Here is a 6,000-nt window from a genome sequence, read left to right on the forward strand (position 1 = left end):
CCACTCTCCCCAGAGTATAGAAATTTTCACCACCATATAAGCCAAGCCAGGAAAGAAGACAGAAGGGAGGGGCAGCCTGGGTGGCTCAGGGGTTTAGTGCCACCTTCAGCCCAGGGCGTGATCCTGGAGACCGGGGATTGAGTCCCACATCAGGCTCCCTGCATGGAGCCTGCTTCTCCCTCTGCCTGTGTTTATGTCTCTGCCTCTCTCTCTCTCAGAATAAATAAGTAAGTAAGTAAGTAAGTAAATAAATAAATAAATCAATAAATCTTAAAAAAAAAAAAAAAGACAGAAGGAAGAAGAAAGTTTCACTACATGTAGCGTGGAAAGTCAGCCACTGTTTGTATGTGAGGGATAGGGAGAGCTATTTGAGCGAAGCCTTGTTTCAAAAACAAATCAACAAAAAAATATGTTCAGTCTTGAGGATCCCTGAGTTCTGTCTTTATCCCTAGCCTTGTGCCCTGTGTCTCTTGGGCTGAGGAGAAGGCAGCACAAGGTAGAGATTTCATGTCCTGCCCGCAAGGGCCCATAGTCTAGGGATTCAGTGGCTGTGCCCAGCTGCCTCTTTCAAGGAGAAGGCTAATCTCCCAGGAAGTAGTGGGGCAGCCTGGAACCCTAGAGCCCTGCCTCTGAGGCCAGGCCCCCACATTTCCCTGAGGGTAAGAACACACTGGAATCTTGAGGGCTTTGGACATTAGAGCCAGGGCAGCTTCGCCCTGCTTCTCAGGCACTGCAGTTCTGGGTTTTGTGTCATTCAATTTGTTGAGAGCAGCCATTCCCTTTGTGGCTCCTCTCATTGCCATTTTTGTTGTAACATTCAAGTCATGCCTCCCAGAGGGACTTCTGTTGTCTACTCTGTGGAGCCTGTGAGTGAACTGTAGGGACAGGCTTGGCCTAAGCAAAAGAATAGAGGATAATCCTGGGCGAGTTTCCCCATCAGAAGTTTACTAGATCTGTGGTTTTCAAATTTTGTTAGTATTAATTTACTGTAGAATCCTGTTTTTCCCAGTGAAATCTTGTACAGCTATTCATTAAGTAGATAAAAGAAGCTATGTTAGGTGTTGCAAGACACGGTGTGGCAGAGTTACTACCAATTCTGAGGAACTCCCAGGATTCAAAGGAACTCAGTTTGAAAACTGTCGTTTATGTCTACAATGGAATATTACTCAGCCATTAGAAACGACAAATACCCACCATTTGCTTCAACGTGGATGGAACTGGAGGGTATTATGCTGAGTGAAGTAAGTCAATCAGAGAAGGACAGTGTATGTTCTCATTCATTTGGGGAATATAAATAATAGTGAAAGGGAATATGGGAATATAAATAATAGTGAAAGGGAATATAAGGGAAGGGAGAAGAAATGTGTGGGAAATATCAGGAAGGGAGACAGAACATAAAGACTCCTAACTCTGGGAAATGAACTAGGGGTGGTGGAAGGGGAGGAGGGCGGGGGTGGGGGGTGAATGGGTGACGGGCACTGAGGCGGGCACTTGACGGGATGAGCACTGGGTGTTATTCTGTATGTTGGTATATTGAACACCAATAAAAATAAATTTATTATATAAAAAATAAAATTACATTTGAACATTTTAAAAAAAAATAGAAAACTGTCATGTGGCTTCCAGCCCCGTCCAAGCTTGACCTGCCATTAATCTGTGACTTCATACTCCAGGCTTTACAAAGAAAGAGAACAAGCCAACAAATACCATATTTAGTAGCCACCTCAGGGTCCTGTCCTGAGAATCTTCTCCCCACTACCACTTCTGTTTCCTGGTTCTGGGCCAGCTTATTTATAACTGCCACAGCATCCCCAACTCACCTCTCATCTGGCCATCTGCTCCTAACTTAGACTTATGGGTTCTGAAATCAGCATCCAGGCCTCTGTGGCCCAATGCCACATAGATATAAAACAGGCACCTATCTGTACCTGAGTTCAGTTAAGCAGGAGATGGGAGATTCTCATTCTCGGGGTAGCATTCAAATTTGTCTGACTCTCTCCTGAGATTCTTGTAGCCTCCAGAATTGTTCTTGTCCTTTTTGAATGCAGGACATATTTGATTTCATGGGGCCAGCAAGCCTTACCTAGGAGCCAGAAGATACCTAAGGCAGCCTGGGTAGAGAGCAAGCCTTGGCCTCGCCATTTCTTTTCCTCAAAGATGTAGAGTAGAGGGGATTCTAGTAAGATGAGCTCCTTGCCCCCAAAGCAGGCAAGACTGGATTCCAGGGGCTTTCATTTCAAAGAATCTATAAAAAGCATCCTGGCCTTGACTACTCTAAGGACAGAAAATTCAAGAGGCCAGAGTAATGGTTCTGTGGACCTTGTTACAGGGAGATATAGTTACATTGTATCTTAAAGCAAAGGTTGCTCTGCCCTTATGGCGAGGGAGGCAAACAAAGAAAAGCAGACATTCCCTATGGCCAGGCATGATGAGCCAACAAACGAGGCCCTTCAGTAAGCTGACAGGCTGGGTTCTCAACACTGGCTGCACGTTGGAATCACCTGCGGAGTGCCAACTCTAGATCAGTATCTCCACAGACGGGTCATAGGCATCATTGGTTCCCAAAGTTCCACAGGTGATCCATTACAGCCAAGGCAGAGAAATACTGGTCTGGGAGTAGAGACTGGCATCAAATAGGACATGAGTGTGATGTTCTTCACCCTGACATGGAGCCTAGAGGCTTGAAATCCTGGGGGCCGAGATGGACCCTGCTGCTACTGGAAGCCATGGGATCCCCTGTTTCCCACCTACCTACATACCCACTCACCTTCCACACATACACCAGAGCACCTATTCTAGTGAAAGCCAGACAAGACAGAAGGGTCAGTGATCCAGCTCCAGAGAAGGAGAACATGCACCCTGGTTTATTTATTTTAGGGGGGATTATTTATTTATTTATTTATTTATTTATTTATTTATTTATTCACAAGAGACACAGAGATAGAGAGGTAGAGACAAAGGCAGAGGGAACAGCAGGCTCCCCAGGCTCCCAGGGGGAGCCTGATGTGGGACTCAATCCCAGGACCCAGGATCATGACCTGAGCCAAAGGTAGATGCTCAACCACTGAGCCACCCATGTGCCCCTGCACCCTGGTTTAGAACCCTGTCCCTGTCCCTGTCCCTCTTTAGCTATGTGACCCTGACACCCTTCTAGGTCTTAATTCCTCATCTGTTAAAATGAGTGCCTACTTTGAGGGTGGTTAAGAGGAAGTACCCAGCTCACAGGAAGAGCACCAGAGATTGGGCTGCTAGGCAGCCAACCCTCAGACTCCCTCTTTCAGCAGAGGCAATGTCCTAGTGATCAGTTGTCCAACCCTCTGATTTTTTACATGAAGATCTCAAGGTCCAGAGGGGAGAAATTTGCCCAGGATACAAAGACAGCCACAACCCAATCTTCCTCCACCCCAGCAGCTTCACAAAGGCAGCCTTCCTGTGCTGGGCTTTAGCTCTCCTCATCTGGCAAAAGTCCAAACTTGATTGCTGGGGCTTCTAAAGAAGTGAGTGGGGATTTTATAGTAACCTCTAGGATGTCTTATTGGAGATGCCTGGCTGACCTTGGGGTAGAGGGTATATTCAGCCATTCTGACCATTTGGCCCCAATGGTCTATTTGTCCCCAGTCCCTTTTGATATTCCTGACCTAGGAAAGAAGGTTCATTACCTCAGTACTAAGGGTGCAACCTCCTGAGGCTGAGGACCATGTAATAAGGATGCCATTCTGCTACTGGGGTCTGGGCCCAGGATTAGAAAGGAAGAGTGATCAGGGCAGGGTTGGGTTTTTTTTTTTTTTAAGATTTTATTTTTTTATTCATGAAAGCTACAAAGAGAGAGGTAGAGACACAGGCAGAAGGAGAAACAGGCTCTCCACCAGGAACCCAATGCGGGACTTGATCCCAGGACCCTGGGATCACACTCTGAGCCAAAGGCAGACACTCAACCACTGAGCCACCAGACATCCCAGGGTTGGTTTTTCATATAAGCTTTTTTTTGTACTCTAGCTTTGAAGCCACTAAGCATGCACTGCTTTTGTAAAAATAAATTGTATTGAAATTAAAACTATACTTGTCACCATACATTTTTCCAAACCCATAGAATGTACAAACACCAAGAATGAACCCTAAGGTAAACTATAGACTTTGGGAGATGATGATGTGTTAGCCCACACTTCATTGTAGCTCATTGACTCTGATAAATATACCACTATGGTGGAGGATGATGATAGTTGAAGAGGCTGGGGGGTGGGAGAGCAGGGGGTTTTGGGAATCTGTGTACTTGTTGCTTAATTTTGCCATGAACCTAAAACTGTTCTAAAAAATAGTAAGTAGACAGAAATAAACTGACATATACAGAAAATAGTGTCCTTCCTATGGTGTTTGCAAGGATTATATGAGCTAATGGACATAAAAGACTTAGCCTGATTCAGGCAATTGCTCAATATGGGTTGGCTTTTGTGTTGTTGTTGTTGTTATTGTTTTTTTTTTCTAAAGCTGTCCCTGTCCCATGGTTTCCTCTCAGCTGCCATTCATGGGAGAGAGATGGTGGGAACAGATCTTTCTCACCCTTTATCTCAGGATGCTGAGGCACCAGAGGCTTTGTCACTAGCTCAGTCACATGGTTTAACTGGTGATGCTGCAGTCAGGCTTCTGGTGGCAGTTACTGACTTTTGTGAAGCTTGAGTTCTGTGCTAAGTCCAGGCAGGCACTGAGCACTTCCTTTGAGCAAGGCTTCATGCTCAGCCCCTCAAGGTGTCCTTTCAACAGTCCTACAAGGTAGGCATCATTGCTTCATTTTAACAGATGAGTAAGCTGTGGCTCAGAGAAGTTAACTAACTTGTCCAAGCTTTTTCAGCTATAAGGACAAAGTCCAGAGCTCTTGCTCTTTCCTCTGTCTGGAAAGGAGAGCATTCAGCCAGCACCCCAGAGACTGCTTGGCCTGTGGTACGTATTCTCCAGCAACTTATTGAAGATGCCACCTTGGAGGACAACATCTTCTTCCCAGAGGTACTTGAGCAGCCCATTGGCCTCCACCATGCTATTGGGACCCCTGCCCTAGGGAAGGATGAACAAGCATCCTAGCCCCTTTCCTTTGGGGTCTAGAGCAGGGGGCCTGATTCTTCATCCTCCATCCCTTGGCCTACCTGCCTAAAAAGGGAGTTCATGGTTCCCTGCATGAACCTCCTTGCCTACCTCCTTCCCCAGGTGAGAGGGAGAATGGTGAAGATGAGTTTTCCTGTAGGCCCAGCCCTTCAAAGTGGTAGCTGGGCATGATCTGGGAAGGCTTTCTGCAAGTGGTAAATGTCAGGGGCAGGCTGCAAAGAGTGGAAAGAGATAGAAGGTATATAGGGAAGAACCCAATGTTATTTCCTTCATCCTCCTTAGAACTGCAGAAGCATCTCTCTCCTAATGGTCACTCATTTGCTCATTCTTTCATTCATTCATGAAGTACCATATGCTGGGCAGGAAACAGGGTCTTACCTCATGTTCACAGGCTCCTAGGGTTGACAGCCACACAAACAGCCATACAGTGTGACAAAGTCTTAATGAACATGTTTTAGGACCCCAAAGGCTGCTTAAGAAGGTCAAAGCATTCAGGACAGTTGACATGTACCTCTTTAAGGTCCAGATCTGTGTCTCTTAAATCCCAGATATGCTTACATAGGAAATAAATGCTTTTTACAAAAACAAAAAGTTTAATTTGCTCTCAATATTGAGTGTTCCATTGTGTTTGTAATCCCACATCCAACTGTGAAAACATTTCTCTGGATCCCAGGACTTCTTAACTCTTTTTCTGGTTTTTTTTTGTTTGTTTGTTTTTGTTTTGTTTTTTTTTTTTTTTTTGGTAATAAAGCACATATAACATAAAGTTCACCTTATTAACATTTTTAAAAAGATTTTATTTATTTATTCATGAGAGTCAGAGAAAGAGAAAGAGAAAGAGAGAGAGAGAGAGAGAGTGAGAGAGAGAAGCAGATACACAGGCAGAGGGAGAAGCAGGCTCCATTT

The sequence above is a fragment of the Vulpes lagopus genome, chromosome 7, assembly GCF_018345385.1.
Source record: "Vulpes lagopus strain Blue_001 chromosome 7, ASM1834538v1, whole genome shotgun sequence".
Lineage (NCBI taxonomy): Eukaryota > Metazoa > Chordata > Mammalia > Carnivora > Canidae > Vulpes > Vulpes lagopus.